Source organism: Bemisia tabaci, chromosome 6 (genome assembly GCF_918797505.1).
Source record: "Bemisia tabaci chromosome 6, PGI_BMITA_v3".
Taxonomy (NCBI): domain Eukaryota; kingdom Metazoa; phylum Arthropoda; class Insecta; order Hemiptera; family Aleyrodidae; genus Bemisia; species Bemisia tabaci.
Genome location: NC_092798.1, coordinates 27,381,449 through 27,403,019, shown reverse-complemented (window position 1 = coordinate 27,403,019; position 21,571 = coordinate 27,381,449). Strand labels below are relative to the sequence as shown.

The 21,571-nt window shown below is 38.2% G+C and overlaps 1 protein-coding gene across 1 annotated transcript in view; it reads left to right on the top strand.

The window, feature by feature from the left end:
* Nucleotides 1–18,904: 18,904 nt before the first annotated feature.
* LOC109033616 (very long chain fatty acid elongase AAEL008004) overlaps nucleotides 18,905–21,571 on the top strand; it is a 40,140-nt gene continuing 37,473 nt past the window's right edge. Inside the window, exon 1 of the mRNA XM_019046314.2 lies at nucleotides 18,905–19,345. The gene's annotated coding sequence lies outside the window, so the exon portion shown is untranslated. The remainder of the gene's footprint in view (nucleotides 19,346–21,571) is intronic.

Sequence of the window (21,571 nt, the reverse complement as noted above, 5' to 3'; positions counted from 1 at the left end):
GAAGGAGTCGACGATGTCGGAGAGATGTCGAGGAGTCGGAGATGCAGTTAAAAAATATAATGAAGAATAAGATGAAATTAAGAGGAAAAATGAAATGAGGTAAAAAAATAAAATACAGTGAAACATAAAGTAAAGTAAAGAAAAAATGAAGTAATGAAATAATAAGTAAATTATTAAAGAAAATTAGTATTAAAGTTAAGAAAAAATAGAGTAAGTAAAGAAATAAAAAGAAGTAAAAAAAAATAAAGTATAAAAAAGTAAATAGAGTAAAAAATAAAAGAACGAAGAACAAATCTATGTACGTAGGTTGAAAATATCCTACACAGAGAGAAATTTCAACACAAAAGTTTGGTTAATACGGTAAGTAAAACACGAAATAAGCATACTCGCGCTTGTACTGATTTCCAGCACCCGATACATTTTACCAGTGTTTTCCTGCGTACGGCAGTATGGGCTTAAGTCAACTTTAAGTGAAAATTGAGAGATGACGTCACACCCAAAATGAAAAAAGCTCTCGGGGCCGCCGGTCCTATCATATTTCTCAAAAACTTTGGGCTTCAATTTTGTGTGCTGATTTAACAATTTATACCAAACAATCAGCGAGAATCAATCAGGTTTTGTGCGATGATCTGCATCATCAGTGCTTGTTTACTTCTTAGCGTGCCTTGAACCGAGTCAACACACGTGGACACCCGTTACTCAAAGGGGGAAAAACAGCTGTTGAGAAAAAAATCAAATAGATAGGAAAAAAATAATTTAAATAAATTATGAGTTATAGTTCTACAATCTTTATAGGTGCGTATTTCCTTATCAATGAACAACGGCACTTTTAGTTCGCACGTTCACCCTGGGTAAAAACGAGATGAAAAAAATAGGCAAACAAAAAAGAGGAAAACGGGACTTAAGTTTTATGCAACTGCAGGATGCTCGCTGTGGAAGAATGGCCCAAGATGACCCAAATCGCGCATCAAAAAATCCGATTTATTGTCCAACTCACATTAATTTTGATTGAATTTAGGAGCAACTCCACACCGTAGCAACGTTTTGGGGCGTTTCTTGAACTCTCAATTCCTGCTATCGTTTAAACTTATAGGGTACTTTAGTATCGTTTTAAGGATGCTTTTGATTTAGCGCTAAACCAAGTAAAAGAAGAAGAAGAAACATGCACACAAATCAATATTCATAATAAAATAGTTTTTCCCTAAGCCTTTCACTAAATTGTGTGGGAGGGAGTATGAATACTGTCCACACTCTCATCCTAGACTCAAAGTCGTTCGTTTTTCCGAAGTTCTCTCGTTTTTCTGTAAGTGTTAGAATTCTTTCCTATTATCATTTGTGCTCTCGGTGGCTCCACACTTTGAGAAAAATCTATAGTTAATATTACTATCTACGTCAGTGATGTTCCATGTAAGCTCTTAATTGGTAAAAGCCGTAACCCATTTCGTACTTCTAAAGTTCTCCCGTTTTTCTGTAAGTATACCAATTAAGTGTTAGCATTCATACTTATTTTCATTTTTGCTCTCAACGACTCCACACTTTGAGAAAAATATATAGTTAAAATTACTACCTATGTCAGTGATGTTCCGCGTGAGCTCTTAAGTAGTAGAAGCCGCAACTCATTACAAGCATAGCTGTAATAATAAATTTCGGACCGCAACGTAAAGGTAAAAATACCACGTTTAATAGTTATGCTCACCGTTAAGCAAGAGTTCGCGTGGAACACCTCTATAATGTAGTTATTTTAACCGTTGTTTTCTCTCAGCGCATTAACGGTGAGAGTCAAATTGTACACATCCAGATTTACGGCGTTGTAACTTTCTTATCATGCATTATTCTTCATGGAAAAAGATCTTGTATTCTGAAAATCTTGCGATGTTACTTCATCCTATACAGGTTATTCTGTAAAAATTTCAAACAATGACGTTAACAATAGGTTAATATGAGTAAAGTTGAAATTTTAATTTCAATATTAAGAGCCTGAAGGTCTCAATGGTCAAGGTTTGGTCTCACTTATAGTGATCAAAAAACCTCAACACCAACCGTAATTTATGCAGTTTGTGCTTTGACCATCCGAAAAAAAGGAATTTCATAATAGTTTCAAGAAGTTGCTTCAGTATAGGTGATCGGCACTCGGCAAAATATACATTGCGCTACTGGCATACAGGTAAAATCTTTATATTCTGTGATACCCATGCAACACGTTAACTCCATACTTGCACATCACCCGTCTGCGGATCGAGATGCCTCTATTCTGCCGTGCTAAGGAAAAACGCCGTATGAGCATTCGAGAGTTGCCAAATTTACTTCGATAAAATGTTCATTTTTTAGGGAAGATATGAATATGTTTTCCTTAAAATTTTCAGAATATTTAGGTGAAACTGCGAACAAAATTATCTGAAAAATTGGGAGGGAAATATTCATAAGTTTACCAGAAAATTTGCATTTTCTGAAAGGAAATTTGGCAACGCCTGAAGGTTCATACGACGTTTTTCCTTAGCACGACAGTATTCCTTAGATGAGCACATGCCCGCGCGAATCACACAGCGACTCACACAAGTGCCACAGTCATTGATGTCACACGAATCAGTGTGTGTGGGTGAGCTATGATGTGTAGCGAGTGAACTTGTCAAGGCGTGAACAGGTTCAATGGTTCGAAGACTTTGAGAAACTTGTTTAACGTACTTTTCATAAACAGAAGGTTTCTAACTTTGAACGTTATTGATCGAAAATCGAGTGATATTCAAAATTCGAATGATGTAATGACAGGAAAAGTGTTGAAAATATACAAATGATAGAATCAGTAACAGCAAAGATCTTGTACTGAAAAATGTGTTCACGCATCTATATTCCAAAATAAAGTCAGAGAGGGAAAAACAACATACGTATATAGGTTGCGAGGTAAATGTACAGGTAGTTCATCGGAGGTCAGGAAAATCACATAAAATCACGATTGAACTTCATGACGTAACTTACGTGACATGAGGTAAATTAGGTTAGACTTTAAAAAAAGAGGAAAAAAGTTTACTCCTAGGCTGCACCGAAAAAAATAATATGCTGTTTTAGCATCTAGGATGTCAAAAATGTGTCTGGTGATCCCAAGATGCTGCCTTTACTGCCCCCGCAGTTGAATTTGCATTCACAGGATGTAAAATTAACTGCGGGGGCAGTAAAGGCAGCATCTTGGGATCACCAGACACATTTTTGACATCCTAGATGCTAAAACAGCATATTATTTTTTTCGGTGTGATTATACGCGTTCTACCAAACACAGAATATTTTGCATCGATTTGTTACTGAATATCAAAGTTCAATAACTGGAGACGAGGAAAATTTTACAAATTTATTCGAAGTCATTTCGAAAAATAAGAGTTTAAATTTTGGAAAATGTTATCACCTCCCTATCAAGACGACGCACAATAGATCGAGTCAATGGGGAAGGTCGGACAAAATTTGGAAACTTTAAAAGCCCATAATTCTGTTTATACAAAACTTTATGGTTTTAAAAGTGGTCCCATTGGTTTTCTCGTGAAATTTGCTTCTGAAAGCACCCCTCATTATTTATATAATGACAAAATTAACATGAAAATTTGCAGTTTTAGTCAAAAATCTCATGTCCGACCTCTCTGCTTGACTCGATCCACTGTGCGACAGCGCGTAAGTCTTATAGATAGGACTGGAAATGATAAACACATCCAAAAATATAAGGCAATGAGCTCGTACAAACTTGCTAATCCAAAAAAACACGGATATGGGATTGAATTAAAATTTTGCAAAGCTACATTGATCGAGGAAAAGCGTTGTGAGAGAGGAGAGTCAAAACGCGGGAGTGGGAAAATCTAACGAGGGAATGACACGAAAAACAAGCGCGATTTCCGCGATTCCAAAATTTTCGAACTCGATTTTTGATCCGATCAATGCACTTTGCAAACTCATGGACCTTATCGACAAACTGCGTAGTCTCTTAAAATCCTCAACTCACCTCTCAATATTTATCAACTTTTTTATGCATGCGTATCGTAATATGGCGAACCTTTTTTTTTCTAGTTTTTTTATGGTAAACATTCATCCGTCACCTGTTTTGCACCTCAGTATTTGATGAACCGATCGCTCAGTGATGATTGACTTTCGGGAAATCAGCATTATATGAGGAAAGTGTAAAAACCATTCCCTCGATCACGTAATGGTGGATTTTTCACTCAAGTTGAACGCGCTTGCTCCAAGAGTGCTGCGGCACCCATGCGATTCTCTGCCCCTTGCGGTGTTCTTACTATAATACTATATACTGCCATGCTAAGGAAGAACGCCGTATGAGCCTTCAGACGTTGCCAAGTTTCCTTCAATAAAAACCGAATTTTCCGGGAAATTTTTGAATATTTTTTCCAAAATTTTCAGACTATTTTGTACGCAATTTAAGCAAAAATAGCAAAAGATTTCAAAGAAAAATATGCGCAAATGTCGTCAAAAATTCATGTTTTATCAAGGGAAATTTGGCAACTCTCGAATGTCCATACGGCGTTCTTCCTTAGCACGACAGTATACATATCCGCGTTAGTATTTATATAAGAATTTTTTTTTTTCCATAAAATTAAAGATGAGTATTTTTAAATCGGTGAGAGAGCAAGCAAAAAATAGGGGAATTACAAAATTTATTGCGATTTAAGTTTGATCCGGGTTCTATAAAACTGGTCAAGAAAATAGTTGCCTAAATCTTTCACCGGAATTTCCACCATGTCATAACCTAGGTCTCTGCGCATTTATTTACATAGCAGTTACGGGTTTCAGGATGTCGACTTTTTAAAGAAAAATAATGAGTTCATAGCCCCTTTTATATATTTATAACTTTACATGTGGATCCGCTGTGAGATTGATCATATTGCTAAAAAAAAATTAAAATAGTTTATGACTTAACTGAATTTAATGATTATCTCAGGCGATTCCGTATAACACACAAAGAACCGCATTTTTGCCTTATTTGCGGATAAATTAAAAAAAGATAATTACACTGATAAAACTCATCACTAAGGTATTTGCTTATCATTAAGGTATTCGGAAAATAAGTAAAAATCCAAAAAGTAATTTTGAGAGGTATATAAATGAAAAGGACTAAATTTTCCACATCATACATGATCCCTAAAATGGAGGTACAAATATAAATAAAAATGTATGTGTCGCAGATAATCAGCAATCACCTGCAATTTCGTCAGCGTGCGAGTTAATTTGACAAATTGCAATAATTAGCATTGACATAGTAAATGTTCTCATGGCAAAACACTTCAAAAGCATGGTCACGGCGTGAAGCGCCTTCAAATTCGGGCGATACTCTCCGCTTTGCCGGGCAGTTAATTAAGTTGCCTACCAGAACAAAACCCAACTTAGGTCACTAATTTCACTACATGCTCTAATGAGTGCGTTTGCTAATACCGTGCATGCAAGAGGAGTAGAAACGCAAATTTAAAATCCAAGCAGAGAAATCACTAGTACATTACTCCTTATCTTGTTTCCATACTTCTTAATTTCTACTTTTTTCATTCAACACTTTTTAGTAGTTCGAAGAAACGTAAATATAATTTAACCAGAATCGTCAATTTACATTTTTACGGTTGATCATTCTTAACTGAAACTGAAAAAAGTCAACGATTGTAACATCATTGTCACTCATTATGCATGCTGATGGAGACTTGCCTCAGTCGCGTTATTGCATTGAAGCTATCAAACGCGCGCGCTATCACAGCATGGAGCTTCAACCACGGAAGTTGTTAAGAAGCTAGTTTCCATAGTGGCAGCATGTTATAAACGATAGCTAAGCTCATTAATACTCCATCCCATCATTTGCAAAAATCATTTGTAAATCTTAGACGTGTGCTGTTGCAAGTAACATTTCAATTGAATAAATGTTCGTTGCGGTTCTTATTTGGCGCAGATAATTACCAAAATAATGTGAGACTAATTTTCATCTGATGACAGAGTACCAAAAGTAATTTTCGCTTATACTCTTAAATTAAAATCAATCATCGCAATTCGACCACTCTGTCACACTCTCAAGTGTGTATGCTCGTGAAGTAATATTCCTCTATTTCTGAGAATGGCAAATATCACAAAATGTCCAACATTATTTTTTACAATCTATCTATACTATAAGCTCTCAAGCCTCCTAATTTTACGAAACTGGTAACGCTTAGTTCCAGCGTTCTACAAAGCCGATTTTTATGATTTATGCGGCTATCGACGGGCAATTGTCTCTAGATAAGCCAACTGTTTTCAGATTTTCAAAATATGGCCTAGGTTTTTTTATATTAAGTGGTAAAGTTGCGAATTCTCCCATTTAAACAATGTAAATTTATATTTTTTGTCATAGTTCGTTTGAGCGTTCTACCGGGCCGATTTCCAAGTTTTTTGCGGTAATCGACGGGTAATTGGCCCTAGATGAGCCCGCTCTATTCAGATTTTGGAAATAGGACCCAGGTTTTTTTACAATCACGTTATAAAAGTGAGTGAATTTTCAGAATGCTCCGAGACTGCTGCCGCTATGCGCGGGAGGATGCGCAGTGGTCGAGGAGGTTGCGCAGTAGCTGGGTAGCCTGCGCATCAGCTCTACACTTATCTACTCAAGATTCGCCCCTACTTCCTCAAGACGAGCGGTAGCCGAGTCGTCAAAGACGTCGGAAGCGTCCACTTTCAATATGGTGTGGGTTCGATCCCCGTTACCCGAAATTCTTAGTTATTACCTGATTATCAATGTTCGTTGTTTTACTGCAATATTTCATCAAGTAGTCATTCCAAAACGCGTCCTTTAGACTTCAAAAAAAAAAAATTGTATCTTTATTCATCAAAACCAAAAATTATTTCATTCTAAAAGTAAAGTATACCTCATTTCGTAATTTTTTAGGGGAAAAATAAAACTAACACCGATAGGAGGGTAAAAATAGGGTCGCGAAGCGGCCCATTGATGGCGCGGAGCGCCTTCAGGGGGTTGGGCCGCGTAGCGGCCAGGGGGCGTAGCCCCCTAGTCTCATTAATATAAACTTCGAAGGATTCTGCCTTTTTCTATTTCACTCGAGGGGAAGTGTCCCCTCCCGGACTCTCTTCCCCACCCGGTGACTGACGCTGCGCTGTGCTGAACGGTTCAGCCTGAACCTTTCCCCTACGTCTGACCATTCCCCACTCCTCTGTCAATCGAACCATATGCCACCGCTTACGTATTGTCGCTCGCCCACTCAGGTACCTAGCGGCCAGCGGTCAGTTGATGATAAATCTCGCTCATGTTCCTATGCAGCTACGCATTGATTACGCCAGCTAATTACTTTCTAATAATTAGAATTTCTCCGATAATAGTTTTCTTTATTTATTCGACTGTATTTTTTTCTCTGTTCTACTGTGATTTCCTTGGTTCTCTACTGTGTTTTTCCTAAATCTCTGAGTCAGAAATCTGAAGCACTTCGGTATGCACCGAGTATTTCAGTTGTGAGACCTGAAACCTTCGGTATATACCGAACTACTTCAATTGTCTGACCCGAACTTCGGCAGATGGACCTTAACTTTTCGGATGCGTGATCCGAAAACTTCGGAGATCCATATGATCTCAGCTTCGGGTTCCATGCACAAATTTTTTTCTCCGTGTTTCCTTTTAGGGGACGCAACTAAAATTTCAGTAAATTTTTTCCAGAAAAGTAAAGAAAAAAAAGAAAGAAAAAAAAAAGTGGCTAACGATGGTTCCTCACCTTCACGTGGTGTTGGCTGTTTTTACTAAGTGGGAACCGTCCATTTTAAGATATGGTCTATTTCTTGCCCTGCCATTATTATTGTACAAGTTAATTGTGGAGTGAGAATTTCATAATGTTTTTTATGAAATCTTCAAAATATAGTGATAAAAATTTGCAACTACTACAAAATCGGCTCGCGAAGCGAGCCGAATGTCACTCGCGTAGCGAGTGATCGGGGGTCCAGGGGGCGTAGCCCCCGGCTAGGCGTGACGGGCGCGCGAAGCGCGCCCAGAACGGCTAGTATACTATAAGCTCCGAGGCCTCCTAATTTTGCGAAACTGGTAACGCTTAGTTCCAGCGTTCTACCGGGCCAATTTTCATGATTTTTGCGGCTATCGACGGGCAATTTTCTCTAGATAAGCCAACTCTTTTCAGATTTTCAAAATATGGCCCAGGTTTTTTTATATTAAGTGGTAAAGTTACGAATTCTCCCATTTAAACAATGTAAATTTATATTTTTTGTCATAGTTCGTTTGAGCGTTCTACCGGGCCGATTTCCAAGTTTTTTGCGGTAATTGACGGGTAATTGGCCCTAGATGAGCCCGCTCTATTCAGATTTTGGATATAGGACCCAGGTTTTTTTACAATCACGTTATAAAAGTGAGTGAATTTTCAGAATGCTCCGAGACTGCTACCGCTATGCGCGGGAGGATGCGCGGTGGTCGAGGAGGTTGCGCAGTAGCTGTGTAGCCTGCGCATCAGCTCTACACTTATCTACACAAGATTCGCCGTGGAATCCTCATGTTGAGCGGTGGCCGAGTCGTCTAAGACGTCGAAAGCGAACACATTGAACTCGGTGTGGGTTCAATCCCCGACTCATGTGAACTTCATTGCTGCCTAACAAGCATTGTCCATTGTTTTACTGCAATATTTCATCAAGCAGTCATTCTAAAACGCGTCCTCTTAATTTTAAAGTAATTTTAAGTAAAGTTTAAAATTCAAGTATAACTCATATCGTAATTTTTTAGGGGAAAAATAAAACTAACACTGATAGGACGGTAAAAATAGGGCCGCGAGGCGGCCCATTGATGGCGCGGAGCGCCTTCAGGGGGTTGGGCCGCGTAGCGGCCAGGGGGCGTAGCCCCCTAGTAACTACTAAACCTAAAATTCTTTAACCTTTTTACAAAAAAAACTCCCATAGAAGCGCAGCTACAGCAATTTTTTGGGAATGACCAGGCCCCCGCTTCTATTGGAGGGATCGGGGTCGTTCTAGTGTGAGGAGGTATTTTCGGGGTTTGGTATTTTTTACGCCAAAAACAAAGTCATAACCCCCCCCCCCCCCCCCTGAGGAATTAAAAAAAAATTAAAATTGAAATAAAAAACATTATGAGGAAAACGCGGAGGTACGCAAAGAAACAAATAAAAGATCGTGTTCTTATTTGTAAGTTAGAAAAAATTAAAGAAACAATGTCAGGCAATAAGCTGGCGAGCGAGCGAGCACAATACAATGCAAATAATCAATTGAATGATCGGCTGCGTGCAACGGGTGCAATTTGGCAGAAGTGTCGTGGTCCATGGCTCTTATCCGAGAGGCACAAACCATAACGCGCGGGCGAAAAATAACGCCGGGACGTGCAATCTATGTTAGTGGGCTAGTGGGCATTTTCTCCAGTCGATTTGGATGGGCGCTGCGAGGCTCCTTCGGGCCTAACGGCATCTGAGCACTATTGTCGATGAATTGGTTTCGTCTGCGCATTGCAATCGATTTTCGAGCCCATTCATATTTGGACGTATTTCTGCCGAACGGAACTATGTGCATTATGGCGTGAGCCCTGTTATGCATATATTCTTATGGGTCTCAGGGCTCATGTCTTAATGCACGTAGTTTCGTTTGACAGAAATAAGTCCATTTGACTACTCGGACCACGACCACTCTCAAGCTTGTTTTTTTTCCGCACGCTGCCAGATTGGGTCGTGACACCACGCACAAACATGAAATTGAAAAACACTTTTGAGTGTGCAATGTTTATGGCCGCCTCCGAATTCCCATTCTTTTACATAATCCATGGACTATTCAACAGGCCAAGACGCCTTCAAGTGAAAAGGCAACTAAATATTCAACTTTTGGCTTCACTTAATGATCACGGAAAAAAAACTGAGCCCTGAGCCCTAACACTAGATCAAATTAAGGCAGAAGTGTTGAGCCCTACAGCTTTGGGGTCCAGCTCTAAAGGAGCCCTACAGCCTTTAGTTGGCGCAATTTAGCTAAAGAGTTAGGGCTCAGCGGTAAGTTTTTTTTTCCCCCCGTAATGCTTCAGAATGTTAAGAGTTTCTTAACTTTTTCAGAATATATCAATATGTATGCAGCACGTGGAAAATTGATTGTATAAATATTGATGTGTTCTGAAAAAATTCAGAGTTTTGAGTTTTGAAGGATGCTCAGAAAGTAAGAGTTTCAAAATCTGTGAATTTTGATGTCCTTCAATGATTTGTTGGAGGCTAAGGCATGTCATGTGAAAATTCACAAGCAAACTTTAAAATTTACAATAGAGAATTGAAAAATTTGCAAAAGCTACTTAAAAAATCACATAAAAGTCACATGAAGTCGCTTTGATCTAATTTTCGAGCTTATATTGTGCTAAGCGGTAAATCAGATAAGACGAAAAGACGCTTAAGTCGATGTACCTGTCGGTCCCTTGACAATTCAACTTAGCCTGATTTCATCTACAAGTGGTAAAATATTAGATCATTAAGAGACGTAGTGCGTAGCCCTATATCAAAATTAACGAACTTAAGCCGCTTAAGTCAGCACAACCGTGCGATGCTTCAGAATGCACACAATCATGCAGGCCGTTGTCATATTTTACAAAAATCATCATGACTTTCCAGCATCCAATCTTGATGAACGCGCAGTCACCCTCTTTGAAAGAACTTTTAGGTGAGAAACTCAAACATGAGGGTAACACGCCGAATTGACACCATTTTGACGTAACCACGTAACTATACTTTTTAGTGAGTTCTGCCGTCCATGTAACTTCACGCCTCTCAAGGCTCGTATAGGAATACAGTTGAGCGCCTTCAAGTCAGCGGTGCGACGATATGAGGTGCATCCGCTCGGTGAGTGACATCACAAAATGCACTCCGCTGCAGTTATTCGTTTTTTTGTTGGGAGTCTCGTATTTCCATTCTGATCGATGATCAGCGTTTTGCCTGATCTGCCACTGCACTTAAGCTGTGCGATAGATCGAGCTATCGATTTAATATCGATTGTCTAAGGTGCAGTGCTGGGCGACGGATTGCGAGCGCGATCTATTTCAATTAATCGCACACTTCCAGCCTGCACTCAATATGCATTTCCTGAGATTGTCGACACACATTAGCATCCACGTTTTCAAACTGTGCAGGAATTAATACATTTTTTCGTCAATTGATGCGGTAAGTATGTATTTTATTCCCAGAGGTGACAAACTCGCGTTTGCGGCTGGTTTTGTTGTCAAAGTCTTGAAGTTAAATTGAATTCCAGAAAATACCGAAGCGTGCGCTCAGGTAAAGTGATATGCATCTATTGGGAAGAGGGTAATTCCGTCAGATTTTTGATGCGATGTATATTAGAAATCGGTCTTAATATCTACTTTAGGAAATGTATAGGGTGTAACATTCTTAGACTTGTTTGACGAATAAGAGTAAAATATAAGTTCAAACTTTTTAAAGATAAAGTTAATCTTTTCTTCGGCTTTTTTTTCATTTTTTTATTATTTTTTTTTAATGCAAAATAATGGTAAGTAATCATACACTACAGTGAGGTGGTATGGAAAAATTAGACCTCCATCAAATGAAGAGTGCGTAGTAGCGTTTTCTGACAGAAGATTAGGAGGAGACAGAATCGGCACGAGAGGGTTTTACAGCTGTTACGCGCATCGCTACTGCGCCTTCAATTTTCGAGGTAGGCCAGAGAAAATCCTCCATTTATCAATAGTTATCTATTCAAGGATTCTTGCATTGTGTCCAGAAATCTTGCCCTACGATAGATCATGTTGAAATACAACCTTACGATAAGTATTTTTGTTTTTAAAAAAATAAATAAAAATAGTGGAATAATATTCACTCACTACCTGCGTTTATTCACGGGATTATTGCTTCTCTAGGTTATAATATGCAAAAACGCAACTGAGAATCCATTTTTTTATTAGTAGCTTCCATTCTATGATTAATTCGTTTTTGCGGATACTCGATCTCTTTGATTGGAAGTTGGACGATTGCAATCGGAATTAGCCTACACTGGAAAAAAAAATAACACATTGGATCTAGTGTCCAGACTCTTGAAAACATTGACAAGAAAAAATAATCTTGATTCAATCGGATTTTTGCTTGAATCAAAACGAAATCCGCTTAAATTAAGAGGCTTGGTTCTTGATTTAAGCTTAAATCTGGTTGAATCAAGAGTACTTTTTCTAGTCGATGTTTTTAAGAGTCTGGACTCTAGAGCCAATGTGTTTTTTTTTTTTCCAGTGCATTCAGCCCCACTTTCACTAATGCGTCATCTTTTCGACAAAAAATTCAGCAACCGTGAAACTCGAACATTTGTGAGTGATTTCGCCACAATCTCAGATAAATTTATATAAAAAACAGAGAAGTGTTAAATAGCATTTGCTCCCTGTTGAAAGAATATAACATGAGAGGAAATTGGGTGACGCAAAACGCAGTTAAGCCAATTTCGATTAAATCTGAACAGTTGATATTGACGAAGCAATATATCAAAAGTCCTGATTTTAGAGCTCACTGGAATGAAAATTCATAGCTTTTACGAGCGTTACCAGAGTTATGATAACGTTTACGGTTCGTCAAATGACATTGGAAATTTGGCAACTTAAATTTTTGTGAGACAAAAACCAAGGTCATTTCGTCAAGTCACCATAGGTCAGGATCTGTCGCCGTGGTCTGAAACTGCATAAGAAGAAAGAACTGTTTGCTTTTGAGCCCTGCGTAGATTGCCCCAGTTCTCGAGGAGACATAAATATTCATTCGATTATCTCATAAGGCTCGATCTAATCGTTAAGGAGAGGGTTGCATCATTTTGAACTAGACCTTTCGGAAAATAGAGCAAACACAGTTGGCCAATCGAGATTTGGCGCGCACCTGCATACTCCGACAATAACAAACTTGAAAAAATCGCATACTACTGTCTGATAAATACAAATCTACAAAGATAGAATGAAGCTCAATTGGACGTATTTCTGTCAAACGGAACTAAGCGCCATAGGGGGAGGAAGGTAGACGGGGGCTTGGATTGGCGGCGCAGCCGGGCGTCGGGCTCATTCAGTCCTATACTCGCAATGCTTTTCCACGGCGCTTAGTTCCGTTTGACAGAACGCGCTATCCGGGATTCTAAATTCCTCAAAAGGAACTCATATTGGCACTTAGTTCCGTTTGACAGAAATACGTCAAATTATGAAGCTTTGGTCAGAATTTAAGTGAGATCGTACTTCAGAAGTCAGCATATTCAGCATTAGTTTGTTGGTATTTAAATCAAGTTTTGTTGGGTCAATACAGGACTAGATTTCATTTTAAATAGGCCCTCTTTCTAACACCCTAGAAAAAAAGCGCTGCAACCATCGCTGACGCTGTGCTCAACAAATCGTCGTTTTCCTCACGAAAGAACGTAACTACATTGCGATGTTGCTAATTCTACCTCGAAAATTGCATTTTCACAAGAAGAATCTTGGACAGTTCTAACTGAAAATTTCCTTGATTTCTCCTCTAATTTTATACAGAAATCGGAAAAGCTTTAGATAATAATAGCACGGGCACATTCTTGTAAAAAAACTGATAGTTTTGAGTCAATTTTGCAACCTTGGAATGGAGTTACGTTCTTTCGTTCAGGAAACGACGAAATTAGTCGCAAACGCCGAAAAACAAACAAAAAAGAGTAAATTCTTCAAGGTTTACGCACACGATATTTTTAAACGCATCGTATCTCTCGACCGGTAACTCGGCCACAAACAGACGGTATTCCATTCAGAATGACCTCTAGCATGCTAGGTAATTCATCGGAAATTACGTTGACGTGAAGTAGAAGCGAATCGGAAGTTGTGAAGCCCGGCCCAAAAATAGGCTAACGTAAAGCTTGACGCATCACGTTACCTTGAATCAGTGGTGGTGAACATACATGTCTGCATGCTGGAATTGCAGACCGTGACATGAACCTAAATTGAAATCAATTGAAAGCAACCCACGCAGGTCAGTCGTTCCCGAAGACAAGTCTTGAGACACTATACGGCACATCGGCTGCCGGAGGTTTAAATGCAAATGTACTTCGCATGAGATGAGTTAATTGGATTACATTTTGCAGTTAGGAACTGAAATTTCTGTATCAGATTGAAAACAAAGTATGTACCATTCATTTCCTTATCGATTTACAAGTTTTTGCAAATGAGCCAGAAATTGTAGTTCCTGATTCTTTTGAGTCGAATCTTTTACTGCGAATTTGCGCACGTTTGACTACTTGAAAGCCAGTATTTTGCACAGATTACTTATTGCCGATTTTTTCTCACAATTTTTGACACATTTTCGACTCTCTGTACTGTCCGGAACATTAGATACATGGTATTTCTACCTTGATTCGTTTGTCGTTATGTTCTGAAGGGGTGCCTACTACTTTTTAACCGTTCGAATTTAAAAAAAAAAAAAAAAAAAAAAGCAAAAAAAAACACCAATCTTGTAAATACACGTAAATCATACTTGATGTGAATCACTTTCCATTAATTTCAAGAAGTTACCATCATTTCGCAGCTAAAATTAACCAGAACGACCATCATCTAACCACTTTTGGTAGACATTCTTGAGTTCGAAACGACTTACGTTCGAAGTTTACTGGTTTTATGAGGTGACGTTGGATCGATTTTAATTGATGAAGTAACTGGTTGCCATCCATCACCGATTTTATTTGGAGACGACAGAAGACGGATTCGTGCTGCTTTTCGTTCTCCCTTTCTCCATCTTCCGATCCCGAGCAAACGTAATCGCTCTACGATTAGCGTCGTACTTGCCTCTCCGCTTATTGTTCCTCGAAAGTATCAGCATGGTAGCCCAGCATGACTTAAATACTTTCATAACCTATTCGGTTCGACTTTTGTTTACTTTTTTCACTTTTGTTTTCTGGCATTTTTTGTTTTTCGCCTATCATTGCAAATGAAAGTTGTACTCATCGTTTCAATGTTGCCGATATTGAATTAAACGCTTTAATTTTATTCAATAATATTTACTTCCTCAGGGTCTTTATGCAGCTACATGATTGTAAAGATAGGAATGGATTCTTCACATTCGCAATCCTCCGCTCTGTTCTTTACGGATGTAATTTTTTTAGAGACAAAGAACTATTTGATGAATTAAATGTTTGCTGTAGCTTAATCAAAATTTTCATCTGCAAAAAATCAATGATATGGAATGATATCTCAGGCAAAAACATTAGTTTTAATATCCATGTGTCACAGAAATCAAAAAACACATTCATATCACGAGCTTGTTATATGTTTGTACCAGAGTAATAAAAAGCAACATTGAGCCCATACCCTCATTTACATTAAATATTTAACTCTGCCAAAATCACAGCAAGCAGGGAATGAATATCCATCTAATGTATGAACAACAAAAACGCATATCAAAGTGTCATTTGTACTTCTGAATTAAATATTTTTCAAGGCCAGATGGACTTCAATTCTTCTAGATTTTGGAGGGAGACTAGATTGAAAAATTGAACATTCTATTCTTACATTAGGGACGACAACATTCAGCTTATTAGTCTTTACGATCAAGGGATCCAGTGCATGAATGACATTTAAATGACACTCAAAAAATATTCAATTTAAGGTCGTTTTTTTGTGTAAAATAATTGTATGATAGAAGGTCAAAGGAAAACACATAAGTATCATTTGACCGCTAAAAAATAACTTATGAAACAAAAGGGAACATATCTGCGTAAAAAAATATAAGATTTTAACTTTGCTTCAAATTTTCTCAAAATCACAAACAATGCACTTAGCAGGCTCATGCATTGGACCATTGAGTTTCATATTTGAATAACGTTGATACTTCGCTGCCATTATTTGCTCGACGAGGTACGGTGACGAAATGGAGAACTTTTGCAAATTAGAACCGGAAATTAGCTCTGATCACGAATAATTCGACATCGTAGTCCCGGATGTCCAACGAGCCAACTGTTTTAGGATGTGTAATTGTGAATGAAATAGGAGAATAGTATCACTCGAGGACTTCATACTGTCGTCTAATTTTTTGGGATGCGGAAATTTATTCAATGAGACGTCCGGTGAGGAAGTCTTTCCTTTCGTATTATTTTTCCGGGATAACCTTTTTCAATAGTAACTCACAGATATTATGAGCGGCATCATCAAATTATTCTCGTATGCAGGAATATATTCAAAGGTACCGGGTACCTTTAGATTTCAAATAGGCTAAAGTACCGATATTTTCATACCCATTTTTGTACCCCCATACCACAGCACGTGTGAGAATGACGAAAGTATTGACCTTGCCGACTATTTGACACCATCAAATTCTGAAGATTTGCAAATTGCTAAGTAATCCTGCGCATAAAGATTCTCTGATACGCAGCATCCTCTTCGTATGAAATTGCAAAATGTTGCCTCTGGAGTATTTCAATCATGCACGCGTACAGTAATTTTTTGGTGTGAGTCACTCTAGTGGAAACAAGCTGTGTGAAAAAATTCGCCAAACGGTAATTTCTTGCATCAAAATTGAATACCATCAGCGGAAGATTAATTAAAGCCATTTATTGCGCTAAAGATCCACCATCCGTGGCGGTGTATCTGAGTATTACAACTCTCTTCAAAGAAACAAAAAATTATGTTGCTCATCCTCCGTTCTATTTAAAATTGACCAATTTTCTTTTTCACTTTTTTTTCCCATTAAATAAAGACCTCGTGGCTTCGTCGTTGAGCTGCACGCGCTAAGAGGTCTATACGTTTCATGTAAAACCAAGTCATTCCCCAACTATTACATTACTGGAAAAGAATTAAACGATGTAAATGTTAAAATGTGATGCCCGGAAACTGTGGGGAAAAATAAATTATATAAATGCATATTCAAAGCTGCGTTTGGAAAATTCGGACAAATATTATTTGTACGTAGTGAGTGTGGTTAAGAGCATGATGCACAGATTATTTCGTGCGAATGTGCGATACGCACTGTAGATCTCTTCCTGTGAAAAGTCTTAGCTATCTTTCCCTACCTTTCGGTGATAAAGGCCGCTCCGATCATGAGCCTCACATCAAACTAAGCATTCAACAGCTAATTTCACTATTCACAAATAGAAAAAATGTGATAATTAGATCAAGGTCAACAGGCCTATGGACAATGTGTGCATTAACAGGTTTCCTCGGTTTCCTTGTCACATTTCTCAAAGGATTATTAGAGTTTTTGGGTGGACTTTCACGATTTTGTCGAGACGGAGCGGCAATGCACTCGTATTTAAATCTGAAGATTAATGATCGAATTCGTCGCCTACGAAAACTCACTTTGTTCGACATATTCGAGGAACTAGTTGAGAAATAAACATTAAAAGGCGATGTTGGGAAGCAGCTCGAATGTTGAATGGGGAAGCATATCGAACATGAAAATCCTTTTTGAAGTTAATAACCTGTTGCACTTTGGGCAGGAATTAATAAAAATTCTGTCTATAGCTTACGTATTTCTTATTAGGTAATCTAGGCTTTTTAATACACTGATGCCAAAGTTTCTCACTCCGTTGTCAGTGGTATCCGCTCCTATAAAGTTTACGGACATTTCATGAATATTCACAGACACTGCAGAAGTATGATTCTTAATTGAAGAGGGCGATACTCTAATTACAGCGGACGTTTCATGTACTACATTTGTTAAAATGTATTCAAAAATATTTCTTAATTGAATAGAACGAATGCACTCGTCACATAATATATTTAAAACTTTAATTAGTAAAGGTAGCAAGATACGTACAAGCTCTTAATTTTTGAGTCCGGAATCCCTCTGTGAAAAACACGTGGTTCACGTCATACATTAACAATTATTTATCAATATACCATTAATAAGTAATACAAAAAAGCTATTAATGGTGCATTAAATACACCGGTGACTCTTCGTGCATCACGGGTAGGACCAACATGAAAATCCATCGTATGCGTCAGAGGATGACGTTATCCATCATATTTTTCTTTAGACAAATGTCCATTAATGTTCACTGTAAAGACTCGTGTCCAGAAAAAATGAAGCATCTTGTGCTTCGGAATTGTTCAATTATCATTTAACAATTACGTAGCTTACATGGCTAATCCATTTTTCTGGATTTTCCGCGGATTTCACCAGAATTAGCCTATACCTAGCTACATTGCTTCGTTTTTTTATGTAAGTAACATTGATTTGGAACTTCGTGAAAAAATTATTTATAATTACTGGAAAAAAAAAACACATTGGATCTAGAATCCAGACTCTTAAAAACATCGACAAGAAAAAATACTCTTGATTCAATCAGATTTAAGCTGAAATCAATAACCCAGCCTCTTAATTTGAGCGGATTTCCTTTTGATTTAAGCCTAAATCTGATTGAATCAAGAGTCCTTTTTCTTGTCAATGTTTTCAAGAGTCTGGACTCTAGATCCAATGTGGTGTTTTTTTTTTTTTTTTTTTTTTTTTTTTTTTTTTTTTTTTTTTCTCCCAGTGTGGGAATCTCACTAAATATTGTTGGTTATTTTGTTTACTTGGGAGGTGACAATTTGCTATTTGCGTGGATGACATTTCACCCTGGCAAAGGTCCTGCTTTCAAATTCAAATTCGATAATGATCTCAATCTCACCACTACGCCCGAAGAGAGAGGGAAAGCGAAAATAACCAAGTCAGGTTTTCGGATCGTTAGAGGGGGAAGGAAGCGCGCGTTTCCTCGTCTGGAGGCCCGAAAGTACGATCGAAACCGGGAAAACCTAACCTTAAAATATATGTAAAGTTTCCTGATGAGAGGACGGGTTGGGGCCGGGGGGCGGGGGCGAGGGAGGGAGGCTGGCCGTATGGTACAGTGCTCCAGTAAGCGGGTCCCCGAGTGAATGTGCAGAAAAATCGGGCGAGCGATTTGGCCGGATTTATTCGAGTGGTCGCAATCACGCGAGCAGTATCTCACCATCCATCATCCGGAGTGGCCCGGCCCGACCCACCACCGTTGACGCATCTCGACCCAGTCGCGCGCCTCATCTCGAGCTGATTCCCATCCGCGGTTAGCAGCCCCGTTTTTTTCGAATTCAACATTTTTTCCAGCCCCCGAAGTCGAATTTCGAAATTTCCGTCTTTTTTCGTCGCGCTTCGCCAGTTCCAGTCCCTTTTTCTGTAAGGTCCTAGATTCGCTCGCACGTTATTCTTTTACCTTCATGGGGTTTTTTTCGGATCGAGTTTTTGAAAATCGACCGTCGAAATTGGTTTTACTTTTTTGAAAATTTTATCGCAACGCGATGAGGATGCGCGGACTGGAAACGCTCACAAGTGCTGCTCATATTTATTGATTTTGGATCGCCGAGGAAATATTCCAGCCTTTTCGATTGCTCCTCTTAGCTAGATTTTTCACGAGTCCCTCGTATATAGTCTTACAGGTAAGCATAATAATTTACCTCACTTACAGCTTTCTATTATTCTGATAAGGTTATCCATATTCGTAGAACATTATGTTTATCTTTTGGTATCATGTCATCTTTTTCAGAGCAACGAATAGTATTTTAAAAGGTATGCAATCATATTTTGATAATTTACTGTTGTTTTCTCTCTCATCCCCCTTCTCCTTTTTTCTTACATACGTGAATCGGTTAAAATGTTTTAAAAGGTTGATCGTAACACTGAAATGTAGAAACAATAAAAAGTTCCGCATCGGGAAAGTTGTACACTGCTACCGCACTGTATGTACCGCACTGGAACTACATTTTGTAGTTATGCTCCAAAACGAGCTTTTTCTTATGGCTCATTACAGAAAAAAACATACGCGCCATTAGACTTTCCATGTAGATGGATGCTTTTGTGGCTGAACTAGAAAACGTGGCTCTTCATTGAAGTCATCGGATAAACATTGCGTGGGACCTATACAAGCATCATTGAGAGCATAAAGTTGCCCAAAGTTGGCTGATCAGTTAAAGATTGACCAAAAATCAAACTTAAATTTCGTTTCAAGTGTAGAAAGTGTACCGAGACGCAGTAAACCTGTAGAATGTGTGCAATGAACCTAACGGTTGGTCGACTAATAGTCACTTTTCTGAATATCTCATTAACAGCGGATCAGACACTGAGGAAACATCATTAGTTGGGTTTTAAACCTCTTCGTTTTCGTCTTACTGCATCGTAAAAGTATACCTTCATGGGATACACGTGTGATAAACTCCTGCGGAAGTAAATTTTTCCTATTCTATTACTATGTGGTACTCTTTCTGGTGGCGTGTCTCAGGTATTACAAATGGAAAGATTATAGAAATTTGTAATAGTATATACACAAATTTTACTAACATCGTATGAAAGAGCATCAGTTCTCGAATCATTGTTGCTGCTCCCTTTTGTTGTTTTAGGCAGTCAATGGACCACTAGAGAAAGTACGAATCTAAGTATTCCACTATATTGTGCTCCTTTAAACTTGAGCGTAAAAAATTATTCATGCAACAAACTTTACCGACATTAACTTTGAATCCAGATAGTAACGTATTTATTTATTGCTATCGGCGAAAATTTTGAATTTTCCGCTCACATGAAAAACCAAAATCTACGTAAAGCAATCTGATTTGGCATATCAGCGGTTTTGGCAGGTCTTTTAATCCAGCAGTGCCTGACGCCATCCTGCGGTTTTCAAAGTGTAAACAACGTGCAACGGCTGAGCCGAAACTCCGAGATTGAGGTTACCACATTTTTGTGCCGCAGAGGCTGATATGGTAACGTCTAATGATTTAACTCGTATATTTTTTTACTAGCAGAAGTTTGAATGTATGCATCGAATAACCTGAATATCTTAGTTAGGGGTTGCTTACTTAAATTTTCTATAATTGTCATCTTCGAAGCGACGAGAAAGCATCTATTATAATGCTTTAATTTACATATTGTCTGGTGTTCCTTTTACCATCCGCGTATGGTTTTCAAGTCGAATCCCTGAACAATTGAGCATTCAGTCGAGTGGAAGTATTTGGTAAATATCGCCATACCTTACTTTAATTTTTACACGAGTAAATTTTGATCTAAACTACGGTAAAGAAACCCCGCGTGAAGCAACCATCGTCAAAAAATACAAATCAGAATCTACATCAAATCGTGTTAGGTGAGCAATTAATATTGATTTAAGTCCCTATACTACATATTTTGGAACAAAAATCAAATATCAAAAACAGTATTTACCCATAACTATAACATAACTTTCTATTTCACTTCAATGGAAAATAAATTAAATTTTAAATACATATTTTTTTAGTAAAACATTGTATCAACATGCCGGTTTAAAAAATAAGAGGAATTTACAAAACCTTATTGTTTTAACCGTTGTAATCACTGAAGTACAGATGCTTCTTCCCTTCGACTTATTTACTTCCGCACAGAGTGCATCCCCTCAGTTAATTCAATTCGTTTTCGTATACAGCGTCACAAAAACGTTTGCATTTAAGATGGATGAATGCAAAATTGTTGCAACAGTTTTTCGGGCCTACCGCAGACATTTTTTCGGCATGACTGACCGTGAACCTGGTGCATTAATCATGAATAATTTAATTCAGACCATTGAATAATCATTGAATAATTTAACGCTATTACCGGCTCTGGTGCTAGCACCTAGAGCTACTATTCCGGTCGGTCTCTGC